Genomic DNA, 27,389 nt, shown 5'->3' with positions numbered 1-27,389 from the left:
TACACAAACAGCAGTTGACCGGCGTTGCCTGGTGAAACGTTGTTGTGATGCCTCGTGTAAGGAGGAGAAATGCGTACCATCACGTTTCCGACTTTGATAAAGGTCGGATTGTAGCCTATCGCGATTGCAGTTTATCGTATCGCGACATTGCTGTTCGCGTTGGTCGAGATCCAATGACTGTTAGCAGAATATGGAATCGGTGCGTTCAGGAGGGTAATACGGAAAGCCGTGCTGGATCCCAACGGCCTCGTATCACTAGCAGTCGAGATGACAGGCATCTTATCCGCATGGCTGGTTTGCAGCAGCATGGACTATCAGCTCGGAGACCATGGCTGCGGTTACCCTTGACGCTGCATCACAGACAGGAGCGCCTGCAATGGTGTACTCAACGACGAACCTGGGTGCACGAATGGGAAAATATCATATTTTCTGATAAATCCAAGTTCTGTTTACAGCATCATGATGGTCGCATCCGTGTTTGGTGACATCGTGGTGAACGCACATTGGAAGCGTGTATTCGTCATCGCCATGCTGGCGTATCACCCGGCGTGATGTTATGGGGTGCCATTGGTTACACGTCTCGGTCGCCTCTTGTTCGCATCAACGGCACTTTGAACAGTGGACGTTACATTTCAGATGTGTTACGACCCGTGGCTCTACCCTTCATTCGATCCCTGCGAAACCGTACATTTCAGCAGGATAATGCACGACCGCATGTTACAGGTCCTGTACGGGCATTTCTAGATACAGAAAATGTTCAACTGCTGCTCTGGCCAGCGCATTCACCAGATCTACCACCAATTGAAAACGTCTCGTCAATGGTGGCCGAGCAACTGGCTCGTCACAATACGCCAGTCGCTACTCTTGATGAACTGTGGTATCGTGTTGAAGCTGCAAGGGCAGCTGTAGATCTATACGCCATCCAAGCTCTGTTTGACTCAATGCCCAGGCGTATCAAGGCCGTTATTACAGCGAGAGGTGGTTGTTCTGGGTACTGATTTCTCAGGATCTATGCACCCAAACTGCGTGAAATGTAATCACATGTCAGTTATAATATAATATATTTGTCCAATGAATACCCGTTTATCATCTGCATTTCTTCTTGGTGTATCAATTTTAATGGCCAGTAGTGTATAAGCAGTTGAGCTCTCCTCGCATTAATACATATATGTGAATGGTGTGGTACCCATACCTTCATGCTTTATTGGGCCATCCCTAATAATTATCATTCCAGTAACACATTTCCACTGTGTGACTATCATTTCCTTAAAATCGATTTGCATGACCTTATGGAGTGGTTACCTTCTTTCAAAGTCACCAGAGATCGGATTGCAGCATCATAGGGCATGCTAAACAGCACAACCATAATCCCACATTTGGATATCACGGGCAATTCTTTCCACTGCTTCCCTGCTACGTCTTACAGCCACCTTCCACAATGCCTGACGCCCCTGTCTGTTACTACCTAGTATCTGCCTGGTCCTGTTTAACTGTGGTTGTTCCTTCGCATATCCACTTCACAATCAGTTCGCCAACAGTCAGGCAAGCTTAAGAAGGGTTAAAACGTCACTAGCCGGCCGCTGTGCTCGAGCGGTTTAGGCGCTTCAGTCCAGAACCACGCGGCCACTACGGTCGCAGGTTCGAATCCTGCCTCGGGCATGGATGTGTGTGATGTCCTTAAGTTAGTTAGGTTGAAGTAATTCTAAGTCTAGGGGACTGACGACCTCAGATGTTAAGTCCCGTAGTGCTTAGAGCCATTTGAACTATTTGAAAGCGTCACTGATGGCTTTGCTGCTCATGTGACTGCCAATGATTAGCCCACGTTTGAAGTCACTGATCTCCCCTGACTGACCATTCTACTATTACCGGTTACCTACTGACAGCGTAGTACTTCTCGCCATCTTTTATGCTGGCTGTTGCGTGTCTGGTGATATCTGTTGGTCAATTCCGCATTATGTAGGGGTATCTGGATACTTCTGATCACATCCTGATCCCTGAGGCATGAAGAAATATTCAATTTTGTAGTAGTTACTCAGGGATTACGTGGCTTACGCAGGATAGTCTAGCGTGCAGAGGTGTACGTAGCCAGTCTTGGGACTAAACCACAACAACAGCTACTTCAGTCCTTCGAACTAAACCACAACAACAGCTACTACAATCGTGTCACATCGCAATGGCACCACCTCGCGGACGTTTGTAAATGCTGTGAAATGCCAGCCTGTTGGGTAGCTCCAAAGACAATAATGTTGTTTTCCAACGAGAGGCTTTTCTCTTTACGGAAACGGTGGCTGGTAAGACAAACTGATTGCACCTCAAGATGGAAAGTAGCGCCAGTGGGTGGAAGCAGCTGGCACCAGTTCCGACGTGTCTGGCCGGAGCCGAGCAGTGGGCAGCGCGCAGTGAGCGGCCCTAATGACGCTCGCTCTGCCCCGCCCCTCTCTCGGCCAGCAGCCACGTCCATTACCCTCGCCTCCTCGCAGCTCTCCTTTCACAGACGACTCCTTTTCTTTTTCTCTCCCTCCCTCCCCCAGTCCCCCGACTTCTGTCGACTTCCTCCACCGCCTCTCATTTGCCTGAGATAAACATTACATCTCACTCCGCGCCTCGAGTTTATCAGCAGACATAACATCCCGTGTCATCCTCCCCGGCGGAGTGCCGCCTCCGGTGGGGGCGATAAGAACCAGTAGAGCCCTGCTCTGCTGTGCCCACCCCTCTACCCCCCCCCCCCTGCCCCTGCCGCCCCCCTTCCCTCCTCGTGTTCCACACAGCTTCTCACCAGCTGAGTGCAGCGCGCTTACCCTGCTCTTGTTCCGACCGGAACCGTACAGCGCTAGTTGAAAGAAGTAAGGAAGATTAGGGTTTAGCGTCCCTCCGAAGACAGGGTCGTTAGAGACTAGAGCACGCACTTGCATTGGGGAAGGAAACCGGCCGTGTCCTTTACAAAGGAATCATTCCGGAATTTGCCTTTAGCAATTTAGAGAAACTACAGGAAACCCATATCTGGATGGCTGACGGGGATTCTAACGCCCGTCCTCCACATGCGAGTCCAGTGTGTTACCAGTGTGCCACCTAACTCTACATCTACATTTATACTCCGCAAGCCACCCAACGGTGTGTGGCGGAGGGCACTTTACGTGCCACTGTCATTACCTCCCTTTTCTGTTCCAGTCGCGTATGGTTCGCGGGAAGAACGACTGTCTGAAAGCCTACGTGCGAGCTCGAATCTCTCTAATTTTACATTCGTGATCTCCTCGGGAGGTATAAGTAGGGGGAAGCAATATATTCGATACCTCATCCAGAAACGCACCCTCTCGAGACCTGGACAGCAAGCCACACCGCGATGCAGAGCGCCTCTCTTGCAGAGTCTGCCACTTGAGTTTGCTAAACATCTCCGTAACACTATCACGGTTACCAAATAACTGTTCCCTCTGAGCAGCCATAGCGTACGGATCTCCGTACCGGCACGGTCACAGGAGCTCAGTCCGTCAGTTCACCTGATGATGGCGACATGTATGATCGCCGAAATATTGTGCCCGTTGGACACTATAGACCGGCAGCACACCCGTGGATGTTTTGATGACTACATTTTATGTTTCTAACCCAATTAGTTTAGAAAATAATGGTACCTGAAAGTCAAAAAATGTAGTTTTGGGAAAAGTCAATTTAAAGTTTGGTATTGCAATTTCAGTATAGTTATTGACGAGAATTACTTACCACTAAGATTTTCCTGCATCATACTGAGCCTCATCTGAACCTTACTAATCTTCTTTTCTTCTCTTGGTCCCACTTCTTTTCTGCCTAGCTTCTTTCCTGCATTGTAAATTACCAGTTTCTGTTTCGCAGATTCTGTCTTTAACCATTTACACCAAAGATTTTGCAGTGTTCCACTAGATTTTATGCCCAATACTTCCAAAAATCCGGTTTTCTTGTTACATTGTCATTGAAGCATAAAACAGCGTCATAAACACCATATTTGAGGGTTGTAATCTGAACAATAAATGGTTTTCGGTAACTAGGTCGAAATGGTAGAATTCACACATTCATTTACATTTTGCGTTTTTCCATGAAGACATTTCTTCAACAAAGTATCTTTACAAAGATCTCTTAGTACAGGTTTAATTTCATTCATTACTGCTGAGATGTTACAAACTTCTACAACATCACTTCCAAAAATTTTATTGTAAATGATAAATTTTGCAGGTGGAATGAAAATAATGCACATACGAGTTTGCATTACTCAATCCGTTTGCCAATAGATCTGAGACCATGTTATTCTCATACAAATTATTATTTGCCATTTGTGATGTAATTATTGTAGCAACTGCACCATATTTTGTACAATATAACATCAAGTTTGACACACTCCCTTTGCGAAAACACTGATTCTCTGCCAAGGATACGTCACCACCACAAATTTCGCAAACAGTATTTTTGGAAAGGAAATGACAGAGCATGCTGACGTTCACCCTCCTCAATATTTCCAAACGAGGATTCATCTCCACAAGCTGACTTGAAGACACTGCAGTTTCTTTCTTGAGGAGCTGATTATCTTTACGTCTGACATACTTGGTTCCTTTGACCCATTAACACCATTTACTTTTACGTATTTATTTCCTCTGAATTTTAATTTAGGCGAGAATTTCTTTATTCGCGGCATTTTATGAACAAATGCAAAACCAGAGAAAATATAAATCAACACTAAATTCACGCGCAACTAACTTCACTGAGTGCAATCAACAGCGTTCGAAAACAATAACAAACACGATCGTAGCGATGAGTATCGATAATAGATACAGGGTAGGAAACCTTGATATGATAAAGTAATAGAAGCAGGAAATAATGTTCATGGAATAAAAGAAACCTGTCCATTATCTCGGCATGGTGCAAAACGAAGGCGTGGCATTTAAAAGCCAGATCGCATAGAGCGTCAGTAAAAGTTTCATAACTCACGGAAAAATTGTCGTATTTATATGAAACAAAAATTGTTTTACGTTGGAAATAGTGAGTATTTCAAATACGCAAAAATCTAAAAACCGTTATTTTTTTTCAGCCCATTGGTCTTCGGTCCCCCATTAATGCAACTTGCTCATAAAATATAGTCCCTGTTGAATCTAAGACAACGGAACATAAAAAGGGAGAAGTAATTGCCCAGCAGCAAAGTACATTAATAATTCGTAGTTCATATTAGAGTGACTGCGGAAGTAAACAGTTATACAGACACACAAACAAACAATCGCTTAATACTGGTTGATGCAGTGCGTTAATAACTGATTCTTGGAGAACAGTCAAAGCTATGTCTGTTTTACTCCTGCCCTTTTACATCTATCCTACCACTAACAACACATCAAAAGAATACAGCTCGTGTAACACTGTGCAGACCGAGTGTTGATTGTGTCAATGTAACAAGCACCCCAATAATGGGGTGTAAAGCTAGTTCGCGTCCGTAGTAGAATACTACACGTGCACCCTGGGTAACGCTAAATGAACTAGCAAAGTACAGGCGACCAGATAATCCTTAGTTGATCTCCTGGTCACGGCAAATCACGATGAATTCTAGCAAAACGAACCCTTTGACTAGAGAACTCGGATCGCTGATTCGAGTCTGCCACCTGAATATTGATGGCATAAGTAGAGCCAAATGCATGTACTTGCATAAAGTTTTAACAAAGAACGACACTGACGTAGTCGCAATTCAGGAGACCCATACTGAAGATGACGAGCAGCTAAGATCAAGGGGCATAATATCTGGCTATGACCTAATAGGCGCCACACACCACAGACATCATGGCACGGCAACATACGTCAGGAGAAATATCGAAGAAGTGGCTCTCGTATCAACATCTACCACAAACGAGATTCACGAAGTCATTATAAAAGTGGGTGAAGTCACAATAAATAATATATACAAGCCTCCAGGGCAATCGTGGCCCCCACAAGCCCTTCAAATCCTGCCTCACCCAGCAATATACGTGGGTGACTTTAATAGCCACCATGAATTGTGGAAATATCGAATATCTGACCAAAACGGCGAAGACCTGGTGAAATGGACAGAAGATCATAATACTCAACTAATCTTTGACGCCAAAGACCGAGGTACATTTAAATCAGCCGCTTGACTAACTGAGACCTGCCCTGACCTCAGTTTTGTTACAACTGACAAGAACAACAAACCCCTGCCGGTCTCTCGCAGGGTACTTGAGGATTTCCCCCACTCTCAGCATCGTCCAATGCTCTTAGAAATAGGTCTTACTATTCCCCTGATATCCTCTTATCCTCGTCCTAGATGGAACTTTGGGAGGGCAGATTGGGCTGCTTTCTCGGAGAAACTTGATAAATCCCTTGGATGGATACCCCCAACCTATAAGAACTACGAAAGATTTGTTGGAGCCGTCATCAGCTCAGCTAAAGTTAGTATGCCCAGAGGATTCAGAAACGAATATGTGCCAGGATGGAGCGAGGAAAGTGAACGGCTTTATAGACAGTTTCTGGACAATGGGGATAAAGAAATTGCAGACGATCTATTACATAGCCTAGACGCGGCCAGGCGTGCTAAGTGGATGGAGACCGTGGAACAAATGGATTTTACAAGATCAAGCAGAAGGGCGTGGTCTTTGCTTCGGAGACTTGGAGGTGGAGGTAAAAATCTGCGAATGACCAGCGCTATGTCCCCAAATACAGTTGCGGTTTACATCAGCAAGACGTCCAGGGCCCCAAAGGAACGAGCCCATACTATAAAAATTAAAAAGGAGCTTAAAGAGCTAAAATCGACAGCAGAGAACAATGCATCTTATTCCCAACCCTTTTCAGTCGAAGAGTTAAATATGTCCCTGAACGATATAAAACCAGGAAAGGCCCCAGGGTTTGATGGGATTCACCCAGAATTTCTGCTCCACTGTGGTAAATTTGCAAGATTATGGCTTGCGCGATTCTTCTCTAACGTGTTGCAAACTGGAAAAATTCCGCACACTCTCAAAAAGGCTAAAATTGTTGCCATATTAAAACCGGGCAAACTGAGTGACCAACCTCAGAGCTACCGCCCAATCGCCTTACTCAGCATGATCTATAAATTACTGGAGAGACTTATGCACAACAGAATGAGCGAATTCATCCTGGAGGCTGTACCGGTAGAACAGGCGGGCTTCCGGCCGAAAAGAAGCTGCACGGATCAGGTCCTCGCTCTAACAACCTACATCGAGGCGGGCTTCCAAAGACAGCAAAAAACATCAGTGGTATTTGTTGACCTGACGGCGGCGTTCGACACTGTCTGGAGACAGGGCCTGATTTATAAGCTCCTCCGCATCGTGCCATGTCTAAAAACGGCTAACCTTATCAATGAAATGCTCTGCAATAGACCATTCCAGGTTGTCATCGGTAACAACAGAAGTAAATTCGTGAAACTTAATAATGGCCTGCCCCAAGGTTCAGTACTGGCTCCACTGCTTTTCAGCGTGTATATAGCCGATATGCCTAGGACGAGATCCAAAATGTTCGGATATGCGGACGACTGGGCCTTGGCCACACAACATCGAGTGATGGAGGAAACTGAGATCACACTATCCAGCGATTTGACCACTCTAGGAAAATACTTCCGTGACTGGAGGCTCCAACCCAGCCCATCCAAAACAGAGGCCACTTGTTTCCACCTAAATAACAAATTAGCAAACAAAGAGCTCAAGATCCGCTTTGATGGCGGCATTCTTCCATATAATAGAACACCAAAGTATCTGGGCGTGACACTAGATAGAACATTGAGCTATAAACAACACCTTGTAAACACTGCTGAAAAAGTCAGAACTAGAAACAACATTGTCCAAAAGCTTTGTGGCACTAGTTGGGGGTCCACTGCCTCCGTTCTGCGTAGCTCTGCACTAGGACTTGTCTATTCTGCAGCAGAGTACTGTTCCCCAATATGGTTAAATAGTGCTCACATCAAGAAGGTGGATGCAGTCTTGAACCAAACGATGAGGATTATCTCTGGAACGATCAGGTCAACTCCTGTCCAATGGCTGCCTGTATTGAGCCATATCCCGCCGCCACATTTGCGCAGAGAACACGCACTTGTCAGGGAGTGTCGAAAAATCCAAAATAGCCCAGATCTTCCTATCCACACCCCGAGTAATGGAATTGAGCAAAATAGATTGAAATCCAGACACCCCCCTCTCGCAAGTGCCAAAGATCTGGTAAAGAACGCTTTTATTCTTGAGGACCGCTGGAGAGAAGAATGGGAGGAAAAGACACCGCCTCAGGTTAACACCTTATTGGGAACATCTAACAGACCTCGGGGCTTTGATTTGCCCCGCAAAATCTGGTCTACCCTTAACAGGATCAGGACGAGCCACGGCCGTTGTGCGGACTCCTTGTACAAATGGAGCATAGTGCCATCACCACAGTGCGACTGCGGCGCTGACAGGCAGACAATTCACCATATCGTGGTAGAATGCCCTCTGAGGGCCTACCCTGGGCCAACAAGGGACTTCATGGATGCGACTAACAGTGCAATCGATTATATTTCTAACCTAGATGTTTGTTTGTGATATTGTAACTGTTTTGTGTGTTATGTAGTTTTAGATTTTTCATACGTGATTTGTACTTGCCATACGCTAAATAATAAATATCAGAAATGTTCACATTTGAATTTAATCATTACGTCAATTTTTTCTACATTTGACTCTTGAAAACAATACAGTGAAAATAAATCTTTAAAACCAAATCCTTCCTGATCATTTGGATTTACAGTAATAATCACTTACTTCCGGTCCGAGCTTTCTGAACGTCGTGTCTGACCATGAACTCGTTAAATAATCTTAAACTTTACTTTGAATTTTCCGATGCACAAGAAAGCTGAAAATGGTCTATATTAGTGCATGTTCACTACAGTAACTAAAATCCACGTCTTATGAACTCAATTTACTACAGAACTTTGCAATTGAGTTTTGAGGAACCAAAACTATTAACTTTTACTACATAAAATTGTTTCTGCAATCCGTTAACATTGCTCCACTGATCACTAGTGCCTATGTGAAAACCAATTCACTTACGACAGAGAGTAACATAGTGCATATGTGTGTCCTTCCTCAGGTGGGTTCTTGCTTCATTACTGTGGCTTTTCAGGGCTAATATCTTGTGTGACACAATGTTGCTCCAAGAACTTCAATCACCTCCAGTTTTACTACAATATGCATTTATAAACCCAACCAATTTAATAGTCACACCCTTAGCGCCACTTCGCAACAAAGCGTATATTACAAATCCGATTCACGCTGCACTGTCTCCACACATCGGCACTCCACAGCAAAAGATACATTCCACTTATTTTACGTCACATGGTCTTCGCACAAAAAAGAAAACTACTTTTACATCAAGCATTTCAGCCTCATTTTCTCACTGAATTGCCTTCGCACAGAAAACTATATTGCAGTGCATTGAACCGCCAAAGAAACTGGTATAGGCATGGGTATTCAAATACAGACATGTATAAACAGGCACAATACGGCGCTGCGGTCCGCAACGCCGATATAAGACAGCAAGTGTCTGCCGCGGTTGTTACTGTTGCTACAGTGGCAGGTTATCAAGATTTAAATGAGTTTGAACACAGTGTTATAGTCGACGGACGAGCGATAGAACACAGCATCTCCGAGGTAGTGATGAAGCGGGGATTTTCCTGTACGGCTATTTCACAAGTGTACACTGAATATCAGAAATCCGGTAAAACATCAAATCTCCGACATCGCTGTGGCCGGAAAAAGATCCAGCAAGAACAGGACCAACGACGACTGAAGAGACTCGTTCAATGTGACACAAGTGCAACCCTTCCGCAGATTGCTGCAGATTTCAATGCTGGGCCATCAACAAGTATCAGCGTGCGAACCATTCAACGAAACATCATCGATATGAGCTTTCGGAGCCGAAGGCCCACTCATGTACCATTGATGACTGCACGACAGAAAGCTTTACGCCTTGTCTGGGCCCGTCAACATCGACACTGGGCTGTCGATGACTGGAAATATGTTGCCTGGTCGCACGAGTCTCGTTCCAAATTGTATCGAGCGGATGTACGCGTTCGGGTATGGAGACATCCTCATGAATCCATGGACCCTGCATGTCAGCACGGGACTGTTCAAGCTGATGGAGGCTCTGAAATGGTGTGGGGCGTGTGCAGTTGGAGTGATATAGGGCCCTGATTCGTCTAGATATGACTCTGAAAGGTGACACGTACGTAAGCTTCCTGTCTGATCACATGCATCCATTCATATCCACTGTGCATCCCGACTGACTTGGGAAATTCCAGCAGGACAATGCGGCGCCTCACACGGCCAGAATTGCTACGGAGTGGCTCCAGCAACACTCTTCTGAGTTTAAACACTTCCGCTGACCACCAAGCTCCCCAAACATGAACAATATTGAGCATATCTGAGATGCCTTGCAACGTGCTGTTCAGAAGAGATCTCCACCCTCTCGTACTCTTACCGATTTATGGACAGCCCTGCAGGATTCATGATGTCAGTTCCCTCCATCACTACTTCAGACATCAGTCAAGTCCATGCCACGTCGTGTTGCGGCACTTCTGCGTGTATCAGTTTCTTTGGCTCTTCAGTGTATATCACTTTGCGCCACAATGTCCTCCTAAGTACTACATTACATCGCGCAATAAATAAATAAATAAACAAAATAAAATAAAAACGTGAAAATAACAATTTATCCAGTTATGCTTGGTTGTCTGCCAACTATATCTACTAATGAAACTATAGTAAGTTTACATAAAATAATCTCGCTTTTCTCTTATTGCAAATAAGTTAAAGAAATTTTTGGATCATTAACAAATTTTCCCAAATACATACTTATTACAGAGTTACAAAACGCATTACGTAAGATCAACATAGGTCAGTATCATATGCATGTCTCTGGAATGGATTATGATTTCTTGTTTTGACTCACAGTCTCACGCACATCTAAAAATTATATTTTTCCGGCCATATATGGTGCGGGCATTCATTCGCAATTTCTAACGCGACACGATTCCTTGATACTGTACTGATAGAGGTTTTAATGTTTCACTCTCCCTCCGTTGAGAAAACGGACAGAACGTTGATACAACCATGTGAAACTGTCAGCAAAGCCCTTCTTTGGAACGTTGTTCAACTCGCGCGTCATATTAGCTTGAATGTCGGTTACGTCGTCAAAGCATTCACCCTTCGTATGAACGTCTTCACCTTACACTTTGTGGCAGGTTCTTATTGACAACACCAAGTCCCATCCGGTCGCACTGCCAGTCTGGATAGGGCTGCTGAGCAGATCAATGTTCTGAACGACTCACAGAGACGCATCGCTTTGGGAGTGTTCGCCGCTCACGCGTTACTGTTTACAAGGTCATTGATAATAGTAAAATCAGAACTGGGGACAAAAAAAGAAATAAAGCGAAGCTGAAAGGCATTGCTTCCGATGCTGTCGTACATATTGTATATGACTCGTCTCTCCCTATAGCTTACCCCTTCTTTTTCAGAATTTCGAACAATTTACACCATTTTACACTGTCGAACGCTTTTTCCAGGCCGACAAATCCTATGAACGTGTCTTGATTTTCCTTTAGTCTTGCTTCCATTAATAACCGCAACATCAGAATTGCATCGCTCGTGCCTTGACCTTTCCTAAAGCCAAACTGATCGTCATCTATCGCATCCTCAACTTCCTTTTCAATTCTTCTGTATATTATTCTTGTAAGCAACTTGGATGCACGAGCTGTTAAGGATTGTGCTCTTACCGTCTTCGCCGGCCGGAGTGGCCGAGCGGTTAAAGGCGCTACAGTCTGGAACCGCACGACCGCTACGGTCGCAGGTTCGAATCCTGCCTCGGGCATGGATGTGTGTGATGTCCTTAGGTTAGTTAGGTTTAAGTAGTTCTAAGTTCTAGGCGACTTATGACCACAGCAGTTGAGTCCCATAGTGCTCAGAGCCATTTGAACCATTTTCTTACCGTCTTCGGAACTGTGTGGATGATGCTTTTCCGAAAGTCAGATGGTAAGTCGCCAGACTCATACATTCTACACACCAACGTGAATAGTCGTTTTGTTGCTGCTGCGGTCACAGGTTCGAAGCCTGCCTCGGGCATGGATGTGTGTGATGTCCTTAGGTTAGTTAGGTTGAAGTAGTTCTAAGTCTAGGGTACTGATGACCTCATATGTTAAGTCCCATAGTGTTTAGAACCATTTGAACTCGTTTTGTTGCCACTTCCCCCAATGATTTCAGAAATTCTGGTCGAATGTTGCATATCCCTTCTGCCTTATTTGATCTTAAGTCCTCTAAAGCCCTTTTAAATTCTGATTCTAATACTGGACCCCCTATCTCTTCTATCTAGTTCTATCACACCAAATCACAAATCTTGCCTCTCACAGAGAGAGACTGTCAATGCATTCTTTCCACCTATCCGCTATCTCCTCTGCAATTAACAGTGGAATTCCCGTTGCACTCTTAATGTTATCACTCGTGCTTTTAATGTCACCGAAGGTTGTTTTGACTTTCCTGTTTGCTGAGTCTGTCCTTCCGACAATCATTTCTTTTTCGATGTCTCCACATTTTTCCTGCAACCCTCCCCCCCAACCTGTTCCCATTCCGCAGGTGATTACATCAATATATGATTACTTGCTATTGGTAATGCTAGAAATTTGTGCCTTTTGTTGAAACACACCTATTTGTGTTTATCCAGCCATCAAATTATGTTTCTTGCATATTTATTTAGAAAAATTAGTAACTTGTAGGTATATATTACACTTGACACCATTCCTCTGATTATAACTGACAATGGGTATTTAGATAGCATATTATGCATACTGTTCATCATCATCATTATTATTATTATTATTATTACACCTGATACCATTTTTTGTTTTATAAAGGATAATCTGTGGTTATGTTACCATACTGTGGAATGTGTTCACCATTGTAACTCTGCTTAGCTATCATCCTCATCTTATTATTATGTTAGTAATGCACACTATGGCATTATTACATTATTATTGCCTCTTAAGCACCATATTTTAACTATTGATCGTTACAAACATATTATAAATTCAGTGTGACAAGAAATTTTTTTTCTTGTCATGACAAATAATTTTTAACCATGTACCACTCCCCCTCCCATCTAGCCCCTCTCATCTTTCCACCCCCTTTCCCTATACATTTCCTAATCCTCGATTTCTTCCCTTCCCGCCTCCCTTCCCTCATTACCTCCCTCCTCCTTCACCACCCCCAATACAGCCGCCCTTTCCCCCTATGCTTCCACCCTTCCACCCCCTCTGCTGGTTTTTGGACTGGTTGTTCTGTGGTGTGTACAACAGTATTTTGTATGGCTAGGCTTAGACTGATTAGTAAATGGTATGTATAAGGTGTAAATAAAAAGATCATCGTGTACAGGGAACGAGCTCATCGACGGTCATTATGTATTGAGCGCCTTGTAGCATATAGTGAGTCTAGGAGGATCAAAAATGTTTGTTAGCATTATGTTTTTCCATACATGTAATTTATATTTATGAAATGCGCCATATCTTTGTATATGAGTCAGGTGTAAAGATTTACCTTTCTGATTCCCATAGTGCACAGTATGCATTTTAAATTGTGTAAAAAAATTTCATGAGATTAATTTCAAAATATTTCAATATATCGCCGGTTGATACAATGGCTCCACCTGATGTATATACGGCAAGTCACAACGGCTTTGCAACACCTCAGTTTAGCCTATGTGAGGTCGTCGGCATGTAATTTCAACTCTATTTGTGCTATGGATGTTGTACTTTTACCTTTTATTCATTTGACAACCTACATGGGAGCATTCTGTTTTATAAATGATAAACTATGTGGAGTGTTATAATGTGTTTACACTTGTTCTCGAAATGTCGACCACTTATATATGATAACATATACCCAAATGTATGTAAAAGTTTTAGGGCTCTGTCCTTTCCCCTCTCCTCTACCTCCTGTACACAGCAGATACGCCCCAACCCCCCCCCCCCCTCCCCTCCAGTACAGCTCCTGCAGTATGCCGATGACACTGCAGAATGCTCTCGCTTCTACCCTTCAACAGTGCAAACGCCTTCTCCAGAATCACCTTGACCTTCTTGCCACATGGTGTAACCAGTGGCTCCTGAAAATGAATCCTTCCAAGACCCAGGCAATCATTGTGGGTCATACCACTCACTCCTTCTGACTCCTTGATTTCTCCCTTACCACCTGCGCCCATCTTGTCCACCTCTCCCCCACCCTCACCTATCTTGGCCTTACCATTGACCATCACCTTACCTGGATCCCTCATCTCCACTCTATCCAATCCAAAGCTCACAAACGCCTCTGACTCCCCAACTCCTCTCTGGCCAGACATGGGGGTTGAACCCCTCTACCATCCTCCATACCTACAAATCCTTAATCTGTCCTATCCTCTGTTATGCCAGTCCCGCCTGGATATCCGCGTCCCCCCACATTCTATAAGTCCCTCCAGATCCTCGAGTGCCATGCACTCCCCCTCGCCTTCCGTATACGCCTCCCGTCCGCCACACGGATCCTCTATGACCTGATTCCTTTCCCCCATCTGCTCATTTTCCTCAAACATATCTGCGACCTCTCCACCTCCCGCCGCCTTGATTCCCCTCATCCCCTGGTTGCTCCTCTCCTCTCCAACCCCCGCCCTATCAACTCTGATCCTCACCTCCCCCTTCCTTCCTCTGTCCTTTTCCCGGGCTCCCTCTCCCCCCCTTCCAACCAGTATTTTCCCCGCCTACCGTCTCTCTGCCTCCCTTCTCTCCCCCGAGTCTTTTTTGCTCTCCCCTCCACTGCCCTTCGAACTCCTTCTCACTTCTGCCCAGCCCCCCCTTTTTTTATGTCCCTTCCCTCCATCGGCTCCTCCCTCTTTTCCTTTCCTCTCCTCCCCTCCCCCTCTTCCCCCTCAACAATCCGGGTCCTCACCCCCCCCCCATCTGCCACTGTGTCGCCTGTATAGTGCTGTTTTAAGTGAGTGTTCAGTGTAGTGCGTCCCCTGTCAGTGTTGCGAACAGTCACCATACTGTCGCGAGTTGTGTTTTTTTTATCTTGTGCGAACAGAAACCAGACCATTGCCGTTTTTTTAATTGTGCCTGTCTATTTACTATGTGTTTTAATCAGATCGCCTGACCGTTTTGTTTTTATATTTTTCTTTGTGTCTTTTTCTCCATGTTTCAATTTTTTAACAGTCGCTGTCTTATCGCCTGCTTTTGTTTTTTTTTATATCTCGTAATTCTGTTTTTTAACTTTTCTGGCTAGGGAGGCTAGGGATCGAAATCCGATTAAGAAAAAAAAGTAAAAGCTTTTGTAAAATTTGGGTCATACCAAACAATGGTTGTATTTTGTTCAGATTACCGATTACCTATTTTCTTTTCGTATATTGTAATGCCATTCTGAAGATGACAGCACGGTTCTGTCGAAATTAGTAATTGGAATAAAGGTCTAAAAATCAAGCGATCTTGGCTTTCACAAAAAATATATTACCCTTTTGCTTACGTCCAATAAATTCTATTCCTAATATATGACTTTTCCACTTATTTTAAGCTGTGGCTCAAATTAGCTGTGTGATCCAGCCATTTAATAAATCGATTATGTACTGTGATTCAATTTATAGGAAATAAGACAAGTAATGAAATTGTTGGATAAGGACATGAGAAACCCAATTATTGCCTCTGCTATGGTAGTAAAAAGAAAAACCTAGTCAAGGTAGAAGCTCTTCTCCTAGATACTCGTACTGCTGTCGTAGGTCTTGGCTTTGTTTCTAGCATGTATATTATAATCCGTTCACTATGCTGTTTATTGCAGATTACGTGCAGTCTTACTTTCTTATTCACTATTAGATCTACTCCTGCATTACCTCTATACCATTTTGTTTTAATAACCCTGTACTCTCCTGATCACAATTCCTGTTCTTCCTGTCATCACACTACATTAATTTCTCTGTATCTATCTTCAAACAATCCATTTATCTTTTCAAGTTCTCCAACTGACCTATCCTGTTAACAGATCAAATATTCCAAGCTCCGACCTATGGAATGCCAGATTTATTTTTTCGTGGCGACAACATCCTCCTGATAAATCCTTCCTTGGAGATCCAAAAGGAAAACTATTTCACATCTGGAATATTTCCCCCAGAGGAAGTCATCATCATTAAGCCACACAGTACAGTTCTATGTTCTCTGGAAATATAAGGACTATATTTTCCCTGTTGCTGTCAGTCGTTCACGGTACCATCGTAGCATGCCAATGTTGGCTAGTGTTACAAGGTTAATCAGCCAGTCATCCATAATATTGCACCCATAACTACTGAAATGGCTGCTGTCCCTCTTCACGAACCGTAAATTAGACTGACCTCCCCTAATACCTGTCCCTTGTGGTTGCACGTACGGTATAGCTATCTGTATCGTTGAGGCACGCACGCCACCTCGCCATAGCAGTGTCCATGGCTCGTGGGACGGCGGTTTATATCAACAGCGTTGAATTACTTTTTAGTCACTTTAAAGGACGAGTTATGTTGGAAAAACAATTGTATTTATTGTCCTAAAAGTTACTGTATGTACTTATCTCTTCGGCATTACTTATATTTTGCCGTAAATGTAAAGAAATCAACTGATGTAGTGTAAACGCTGAAATGTGTACAGTAGAAAGTAAAAAAGAAAAGGTGTAAACAGGGCTGGTAGGTTAGCTATGTGCACCAAGTAACTTATCGCATTAAGGTGGCAGAGTGTGACCCGGAAATAACCGAATCCATTTGTGGTCATGCGCGGATTGGGAAACAAGCGGAACGAGAAGCCCTGATCACCTCACCGTGCGTCAGTATTCTGGGCTGTGTTTGAACCCTCTCAGCTGTGTATAGCGTCTCACGGAGTGAGGCATTAGGCAGTTGCTGTTTACCTGCGAGTCCAACATAACAGGGGCGTTAAGGTTGTTGCTCTTCGAGGGGAGCAGGCTACGTGCGCGCATCATGTTTCACCCTGCCTCCCCCTAACTTTCATTTCCATAACAATCCCTACCAACAGAAACAACACTCCACCCTATCTCAAACCACAAACGTCGCAGCTCAGCACAGTACAGTTACACCTCTACAGGTGGGGAGAAGGCGAAAGTAAATCACACCCACTACTGCCTTGGGGCTATCGCATGGTGTCATTGACCTCAGTCGGACAGAAGCTAGTTGAGAGTGACCTATACGAGTTAGTGGGTTTGACGTCATGGAATCGTACTTTCGCAACAAAAACTCATCGAGATTTATGATGCCCATGACAATAGGGAATTCTAAAGGACAGCATAACAGCGGATAAGGCATTCATATACGGGTATCACAATTTATTTAAAGAAGTTGCAAAACTCGTCGTTTTATTTATGAAACTAGCAAATCCTGCAATGCTTCGCATTTGATAAATATGTATGTAAATTAGATATACATCATAATCTCCTTCTCCCCCTCCAATCTGTCCATCTCCTCTCCCTTCTGTCTACCTCCTGCATCGCCGTCGGAATGTCCATTTCCTCCCCTCCCCACTCCCCCCTCCCCCCTCTGTCCACCTCCCCCTTTCTCTGACCTCGAACCATGCAAAACCTTGATTGGAAATTGAAGTCGCTTAAAATAATTGGGTAAATTGGTTGGGTTCGGTTGTATTGGGGCATGATGGAAGAGACCTCTTCAGCAGCTGCAACTGTGAGGAAAGTAGCTTCAGTGGCAGTATTTGGCTCAGTTTTAATCTGCGAATGGACAGACTGTAATTTCGGACGATTCAGATTCGATAGTAATATTCCAATCGTAAGTCGATGAGCCAAAAATACAACCTTCCTATTATCTGTTAAAACCGTCTGGGAGGAAGAAAACAAAACAAGGCATTGTTGTGTATACAATTCTTGATTAAAATTATATATAAGGGAAAAGATTCTATAGGGCAGAAACAATCTGTCCAATGGATTAAATGCCTTACTATTGTAGTTAAAACAGACTGTGAGAAAGGAAACTAAATCGTATATTTTCACAGACACAGTTTTTGGTCTTTTTTTGTTTTCACAGTCGGTTTTAACAGAAAACCTGTATTTTGTTGTTTACAAAAATGAATAGCCTATGTCCGGAAGAAGGTTAATTAGATCATCGAGTAAAAATGTGAAATAAATTGGTCGAGAACTTTTCGGAGTTTTGCTAACAACATTTCCCTCTTAATTATTATATATTTATATGTTGCACATATTTTAAAAACATGTAGCCTATGTCCGTCCGAACGTTTATTATGGCATCACGTAAAATTCTGAAGTAAATCTGTAAAGAACTTTTAGAGGTTTTTGGTAACAACTCTAAACAAGATTTGTATTTATGTAGTAGTATATATATGTAGATTTGATGCAACGGCACAGCTTACAAAGTCTTCAACATTTTGAGCCGGAGATATTGATCATGTCCTTGCTATGCTTACACCTAGCAAGCAAACGGGCGAGAACTGTTAATGTGAGATCTAGCGGCAGCACAGATCGAGAGGCGAAAAAGAGCAACGTTTTCAATTCTTTGTACAGAAACGGAGTAAATAAGCTTCATTCTAGATCTTCTTCCAGTAACCTTGAAAAGGAAAAACGACAGTCAATGCTCTGAATAACAAGAATGTTTTGTTACTTCATAATTACAAACCTTTCAAAAACATTCTTAAATTACTTTTCATCCATTACAAACAATTACAAGTTAATCGACGCATGACTTATCGCTATCTGACGAGCCTAGCGTGATTCTTGCAGAAATTCATATCGTTCTTACTTGCCACTTTTTGGTTTACTGATACGGTGGGTGACTACCCCGAAAGAGCCCTTTAGGTACAGGAAAGGTTGCCTTAAATATGACAACGCAAGAAACGATGGTGATTCGCTTTCCTTATTACGATGGAGCTACTGCCCGTCACAGCCGCAAGGCCACGAGCAGATAATATTAAATCGGTGCCACATGACCTCTGCGTAGTCAGCTATCGAATGCGAACTGCGTACCAATGTTTGTTACTCGATACAAGTGTCCTGCGCGAGCGCGCGCACACACACAAACAAACACACTATATTATATACCGGGTGATCAAAAAGTCAGTATAAATTTGAAAACTGAATAAATCACGGAATAATGTAGATAGAGAGGTACAAACTGACACACATGCTTGGAACGACATGGGGTTTTATTAGAACCAAAAAATACAAAAGTTCAAAAAATGTATGATCAGAATAGCAATAATTAGCATAACAAAGGAAGACAATGCAAAGGTGATGTTCTTTACAGGAAATGCTCACTATGTCCACAATCATTCCTCAACAATAGCTGTAGTCCATGAATAACGTTGTGAACAGCACTGTAAAGCATGTCTGGAGTTATGGTGAGGCATTGGCGTCGGATGTTGTCTTTCAGCATCCCTAGAGATGTCGGTCGATCACGATACACTCGCGTCTTCAGGTAACCCCAAAGCCAATAATCGCACGGACTGAGGTCTGGGGACCTGGGAGGCCAAGCATGACGAAAGTGGCGGCTGAGCACACGATCATCACCAAACGACGCGCGCAAGATATCTGTCGGACATTTTGTGAACTTTGTTGTTTTTTTTTGTTCTAATAAAACCCCATATCATTCCAGGCATGTATGTCAATTTTTACCTCTATATCTACGTTATTCCGTGGTTTATTAAGTTTTCAAATTTATTCTGACTTTTTGATCACCCGGTATATATATCTGTATCTTGGACAGCACGAAAAGTAAGTGACCAGCCTGCGTCCGTGGCGCGGTACATGTTTCGAGTAGCCGTTTACCTGGATGGCTATGTACCAGGACCACAGTCATCGACGTAGTTTAACAAGAAAGGTTACTCAACCACTGTCGGAATCTTCTGATGCGGAGCCCCATGTTCGGCAATGTGCGCAAGGGCGTGCTCTGAAACACTTGTGCGTGCACCAGATCTGCCACAGATCACCGCCTGTTCAGCTTCACAGAGAGGGTAAAGCCTTCGATCTCCACGTTCTGTTATGACTGTGAAACACATCTCGTCAGCTGCAAGTTCTTTGCTATTATGTACGACCTACAGTCCCGTACGAACTCGTACGGGACTTGGTAGATTAATCTGCCACGAGTAATGAGTATGATGGGCAAACATCTATTAGGCGCACTACGAATGTAGTGGTGTGGACATGTTGGGAATGTGGATCTCACGGGAGGCGTGCAAGGGATAAGTCCCTGCAGACGCACTATCCTCTGTGCCCGCGGTGGCTCAGATGGATAGAGCGTCTGCCATGTAAGCAGGAGATCCGGGGTTCGAGTCCCAGTCGGGGCACACATTTTTAACATGTCCCCAGTGAAGTACATCAACGCCTGTTTGCAGCTATGGTGTCCATTTAATTATCATTTCAGTTGATATTCGTTTGACCCATGGCAGCGCCATCTAGTGGGCCAACCCTAGCGCCATCTGGTTTTCCCCTTCAAGCTAGACGAGTTTCGTTCTTTGTACTTTTTTCGTTTGATGCTTATTTCGTGAGATATTTGGCCCGGTCACTATTAATGGGCCACCCTGTATATACACGGTCCAGTCACATTAGTGTGATCTGCAGACCTGCACCTACGTCCAAAGTAACGTGCATTACCCACTCACAGACCGCAGGTGACAACATTAACAGTGGAAGATATACGAAGGGTGTCGCGGGGAGGGACGGGGGGGGGGAGGGGGAGGGGGGGGGGGCGAGGCCATGGAGAACAGTGCGGTCAATGTCGTAATGCGGAAACGGAGCGATTTATCTGACGTCCAAAGCACATGTTCACTGGCTTTCGGGCCCAGGATGGAAACGTTACCGAAATGACTAAGTTTGTAAACCGTTCGCGTGCTGCTGTGGTTAGAGAAAACCGTGAATGGCAAAATGGCGCCGAGGCAACTGGGCACACCATGGGTCGTAGATGACAGGGCTGTTTGCACCATACCGTGTACCAATGGTTAATCACTGTGCACAATGTCAGTCATATTATCTATGTTCTCTACGTAGTCATACCTTGTAAAACGACTAACAGTCGATGAGACCAGAAATATGTTTTTTCGTCGATGACATGTCACAGACTGGTCAGATATACTGTAACATGTATGCAACGTTTTCAGATACGTGGTGACTTCTTGTCCCTATGACCTGCACTCTATGATGTGTGCTTTATTTATTCTCAGTTCAGCATGTACTTGAGAATGTCTGTAAAACCGAAATTACGATTGTGTAAGTGTGAAATAAATAAACAATTTATAGACAAATGGCGGAAATTACATTTGAAAAGTTCTACGTGACTGTCCCCCAGGAATGAAAAAACATAATTGAAGTTGGATACATGCCAATCTCAGAGTGCTGAATCACGTTTTTAAATATACCGTTTTGAAACAATTCGTCCGAGAACTGGTAGGGGCAATACGACTATGAAAAAATGTATACCACATTGGCGATGACCCTTCGGTTTCGACTACTGGGAGTCGGTACAGAAGTTTGGTGTACCTGCTCAAAGTACAGGCCTACTTCTCATAGATGTACCTCTTGAAACCTGGCTTCTGCGACTCATTTGGTGGATAGACTCGAGTAATCCATTACAGCTGTTTTAAATAAAAATCAAATGGTTACGTTAATATTTTATTGTGGTTCACTTGTATAGTGATAAATCTATGATTTTTTATGAATGCGTTACATCTACGACACAATAATGGCTCGGAAAAAGTAATGCATACAAAGACGATAATTAAAAAATTAAATTAAAAAAAAAGAACTGGCCATGTGCGAGTGGGACTGGGCCACTGAGGGTTCCGTAAAACTTAATTATGTGTATAGATGATTCATCCACCCAGGGAATCCGTTATCGATGTTGATACTGGCAAGATATCGGTCCCGAGAATTGCAAGACCTGACACCAACCTGGACATACAAAAAGAGGTGAGCAGGGGACTTCAGCTTATATATATAAAGAGAGAAGACGTAACAATTTTTTTTAATTTACTTACCTAAACATGAATACAACTTACATTTTATGTATGCATGCAGTAATATTATCCTATTATGCTTCTGACAGATCATGAATGCAATGTAGTTTCTAATGGAAAAAAGATATTTTATGTGATATAATTCAATTTAAAAACTTTCAGATATTTTTACTTTATTGTACACTATGCGATCAAAAGTATCCGGACACCTAGCTGAAAATGACTTACAAGTTCGTGGCGCCCCCCATCGGTAATAATGGAATTCAGTATGGTGTTGGCCCACCCTTAGCATTGATGACAGCTTCCACTCTCGCAGACGTACGTTCAGTCAGGTGTTGGAAGGTTACTGGGGAATGGCAGCCCATTCTTCACCGAGTTCTGCACTGAGGAGAGGTATCGATGTCGGTCGGTGAGGCCAGGCACGACGTTGGCGTTCCAGAACATCCCAAAGGTTTTCTATAGGATTCAGGTCAGGACTCTGTGCAGGCCAGTCCACTACAGGGATGTTACTGTCGTGTAGCCACTCCGCCACAGGCCGTGCATTATGATGATGCAATCGCCATCCCCGAATTGCTCTTCAACTGCGGGAAGCAAGAAGGTGCTTAGAACATCAATGTAGGCCTGTGCAGTGATAGTGCCACGCAAAACAACAAGGGGTCCAAGCCCCCTCCATGAAAGACACTACCACACCACACCATAACACCACCACCTCCAAATTTTACTGTTGGCACAACATACGCTGGCAGATGACGTCCACTGGGCATTCGCCATAACCGCACCCTGCCATCGGATCGCCAAATTGTGTACCGTGATTCGTCACTCCACACAACGCTCTTCCACTGTTCAATCGTCCAATGTTTACGCTCCTTTCACCAAGCGAAACGTCGATGGCATTTACTGGCGTGATGTGTGGCTTATGAGCAGCCGCACGACAATGAAATCCAAGTTGTCTCACCTTTTCCCTAACTGTCATAGTACTTGCAGTGGATCCTGGTGCAATTTGGAATTCTTGTGAGATGGTCTGGATAGATGTCTGCCCATTACTCATTACGACTCTCTGCAACTGCCGGCAGTCTCTGTCAGTCAACAGACGAGGTCGGCCTGTATTCTTTTGTTCTGTTAGTGTCCCTTCACGTTTCAACTATCATAACGGAAACAGTGGACCTAGGGATGTTTAGGAGTGTGGAAATCTCGCGTACAGACCTATGACACAAGTGACACCCAATCATCTGACCATTTTCGAAGTCCACGAGTTCCGCGGAGCACCCATTCTGCTCTCTCAGGATGTCTAATGACTACTGAGGTCGCTGATATGGAGTATGTGGCAGCACAACGCACATAATATGACAAACGTATGTTTTTGGGGGTGTCCGGATACTTTTGATTACATAGTGTATTATGGAACCTTGTTTTTGGGAAATTTCATGATTCTATGTCAACAGGAAGAACCCTATAGGTTTAGAAGAATCAGTTTGCGAGTATCAAGGCATTTGATACAAGTAGCCATATCTTATAAAGGATTGACTTAGAACCTTGCAAACCTCAAAAGGACAATACAGCTTAGCATGTGACATAAATTTCAGCTTCATACATCTATCCGTTCCTGACAGAAGCGGGTTTTACCAGACAGACAGATAACCGAATAAGAGGTGACAAAAAATATTTTTTTTTATGATATAATTATGGATTAACAGCTTTTGAATGTTTTCTTTAACTTGTATTGTGAAGCCTTCCTTCTTGCCAAATTTCATGATTCTGATACGAGGGAAATTCGCTATAGGTTTTGATGAGTTAGCGAGGATCAAGATATATGGCATAAATGATTTCATTGACTAAGAAGCTTAAATGTTTTACATCGCCAATCGACTGCAGGACTTAGTGTGTGGCATAAATTTCAATTTGATACACCAACCTGTTCCTGAGAAAAAAGGGGTCTTAACAGACGGACTGATAGATATACAGACAGACAACAAAGCGATACTGTAAGGGTTCGGTTTACCGATTAAGGTACACAACCCTAAAGAGAAAGGCAGTTCATTAGTTGCTGCCCATGAACACGGAAACACGTGTGTACTGTTTTGTGTATTAAACCAGCCTGTTTTGTGTATTAAACCAGGGACGTAGAAACGGCGGTGAGGCTTTGCCCCGCCGTAGCCCTCAGTGGTTCACAACCCCACAACAGGTCACAGCAGTCCATCAACCTCACTGCCACCCCACACCGAACCCAGGGTTATAGTGCGGTTCGGCCCCCAGTGGAGCCCCCCCCCCCCTCCCCCCCGGGAACATGTCATACCAGAGACGAGTGTAACCCCAAATGTCTGCGTGATAGAGTAATGATGATGTACGCATACGTGAAGACAGTGATTGCGCAGCAATCGTCGACGTAATGTAACTGAGGAGAACCAGCCCGCATTCACCGAGGTAGATGGAAAACTGCCTTAAAAACCATCTACAGGCTGGCCGGTGGGGCACACCGTACCTCGACACTAATCAGCTGGGAACCGGCACGTCTTTCCACTTGGGAAGCAGCGAAATAGACCGTGTGGCTAGCCGGGCGGGCAAACACATGTGACCAAGATTCAGAAAAGTTAAGAAATGTTTTGAGCCTATGTAGAACAAAGCTGTGGCTCAGTACTGCAAATGTTATACTAAGGCGGTAACAGTGAGAATGGTCTTTTTCAGATTTAGATCCTTGCTTGTACGAGGCGTATTTAGAAAATAAGGTCCGATTTGGCTCGAAATGGAAACCACTGAGAAAATCAATTGGAGCTTTGCACGGATGTGTTGGGCAGTGTCTTTGGTGTATCTGTCGATCGCTTCACGTCGGGCTTTTCAGTTCAGAGTGCAAAGTGATCATGTGGGAACGCCTAAAACAAAAGCGTCTCCAGCTAAGTATGTGTATCTGGTGAGAGATTTCGCCTGAAGCTACACAGCCCACATAACATAAATGTCATGCGTTTCTTTCTTAAAGACAGTTCTCAGCCGCATTCTGCAGAGGCAATCGAGACGCTCCTTCTGCAGTACTTTGTATGCGAAGCGTTTGATCACCTACAATACAGCACTTAATTGGCTCCCTCTGATGTTAGTCTCTGCTCATATGAGCTGATGGCTACAAAGAGTACATTTTGACATAAACAACGAAAGGCAGACCAGCGTAGAGAATTAGTGGAAAGCACAGGCGGCTGCTTTCTGTTACGAGGGTACTGGAAAGTTCCAACAATGCCGTGACAAATGTCTACGTCGGGCGACAGCTATTTAGAGGGGTAACTGGAACTATTGCGGAAAAAAGAAATTGATTTTCACTTCCTGAACAGGCCTCGTATTAATTTCTCGTTCCATTGCTCTGGTCTAGATGTACGCATCACATTTATGGAAATCATAGTTGCCTCGTTTGCCCGCTTCCTATTTCTGTTGACGACATACAAATACAGTGTAAAGCTTTGTGTAGAGATAGACAGGTTTGATGGAGCGCCACTATTTGGGTCATCTTTTGAAATGAAGCGCAGTAACATTGCTTCCCCGCTCGATCTCTATTTACGAGGCAGTGCAATATCTAGTGATTTGTGGGTAATACCTACAATTGGAGAAGGCATTTTCATGAGGCATTCAAAGACTTGTGATGTAGCTGTCTCAGTTTTACCGCTTTAGGTCCACGGTACGATGTGTGTGTTAAGTCGCTGAACTCTGTGAGGAAGATGCTGATGATGCTACACTCGTTTCACAACCTGTAACCTCCACCACGCTGTGTCACACGTTAATGCTACGAGTAGTATTTGAAAGAAATGTAATTATTGGTGACTTATATAATTTATATTCCAGTTTTATGAAATAGAGATAATTTAGTTTCTCGAGCGACCCACTAGTGAAGTTGTTTGTCTTTAACCCTCAGATAAATTTCTTTCACTTTCCCCACCCCCGAAATGATAATTCCCCCCAAGAGTCGCAACCATTGCTCTACATCCATTATAAAATTGACTGCTAATTTATATTTCAGTGAGACTTCCCTTATCATACAAACGTGCGTAAATGGCTTTACCCAAATGGATTCTGTGACGTCAACCAGTGGGACGGCTCGACATTGTAAACATCGAAAAACGGTTGGTTCTACATCTGCATCTGTACTCTTCAAACCACCGTGAGGCGCATGGCACAGTACATCCCATTGTACCAGTAATTAGGGTTTCTTCCTGCTCCATTCACGTATGGAGCGCGGGAAGAATGAATGATTGAATGCCTCTGTGTGTGCAGTAATTATTCTAATCTTATGCTCACGATCCCTATGTGAGCGATACGCTGGAGGTTGTAGTATATTCCCAGAGTAATCATTTAAAGTCATTTCTTGAAACTTTGTTACTAGATTTTCTCGGGATAATTTACTTCTATCTTCCAGAGTCTTCCAGTTCAGTTCCTTCAGTACCTCTGTGACACTCTCCCACGGATTAAACAAACCTGGGACCATTCCCACTGTCCTTCTCTGTACACGTTCAATATGCCCTATTTGGTATGGGTCCCACACACATGAGCAGTATTCTAGAACCGGTCGCACGAGTGATTTGTAAGCAATCTCCTCTATAGTCTGATTGCACTTCCCCAGTATTCTACCAATAAACCGAAGTCTACCACCTGCCTTACCCACAACTCAACCTATCAAATCATTCCATTTCATATCCCTACAACGTGCTACACCCAGGTATTAGTATTAGCTGACCGATTCCAGCAGTGAGTCATTGATATTATAGTCATAGGATACTAAGTTTCTTCGTTCTTTGAAGTGCAGAATTTTACATCTCTGAACATTTAGAGGAGGTTGCCAATCTCTGCACCACGTTGAAATCTTATCAAGATCTGACTGAATATTTAGGCAGCTTCTTCCAGACAGTATTTCATTATAGATAACTGCATCATCTGCAAAAAGCCTGATTTTACTGTTAATGTGTCTGCGTGCTCATTAATATACAATACGAACAGCAAGGGTCCCAACAGACTTCCCTGGATCACACACGAAGTTACTTCTACATCCGACGACGACTCTCCATCCAAGATAACATCCTGTGTCCTCCTTACAAAAAAGTCCTCAATCCAGTCACAAATTTTACTTGATACCCCATATGATCGTAGTTTTGACAATACGAGTAGATGCGGACTGAATCAAATGCTTTTCCGAAATCAGGAAATATTTCATCTACCTGTTTGCCCTGATCCAACTTTTCAGTATGAAGATGTTGGAAGAATCAATGTTGTTGCAGGTGATCCACCATTACTGGAGTTTTCTGACGAAGAAAATGCGGTTGTGGACACAACTGACAGCGACGGCAGTCACTATAACAACGACTGCGTTTGTAATAATAATAATAATAATAGTAATAATGGCGTGTGACGAGGGCCTCCCGTCGGG

This window comes from Schistocerca americana, chromosome 2 (genome assembly GCF_021461395.2).
Source record: "Schistocerca americana isolate TAMUIC-IGC-003095 chromosome 2, iqSchAmer2.1, whole genome shotgun sequence".
Classification (NCBI taxonomy): domain Eukaryota; kingdom Metazoa; phylum Arthropoda; class Insecta; order Orthoptera; family Acrididae; genus Schistocerca; species Schistocerca americana.
Note: the sequence above shows the minus strand (reverse complement) of the source record.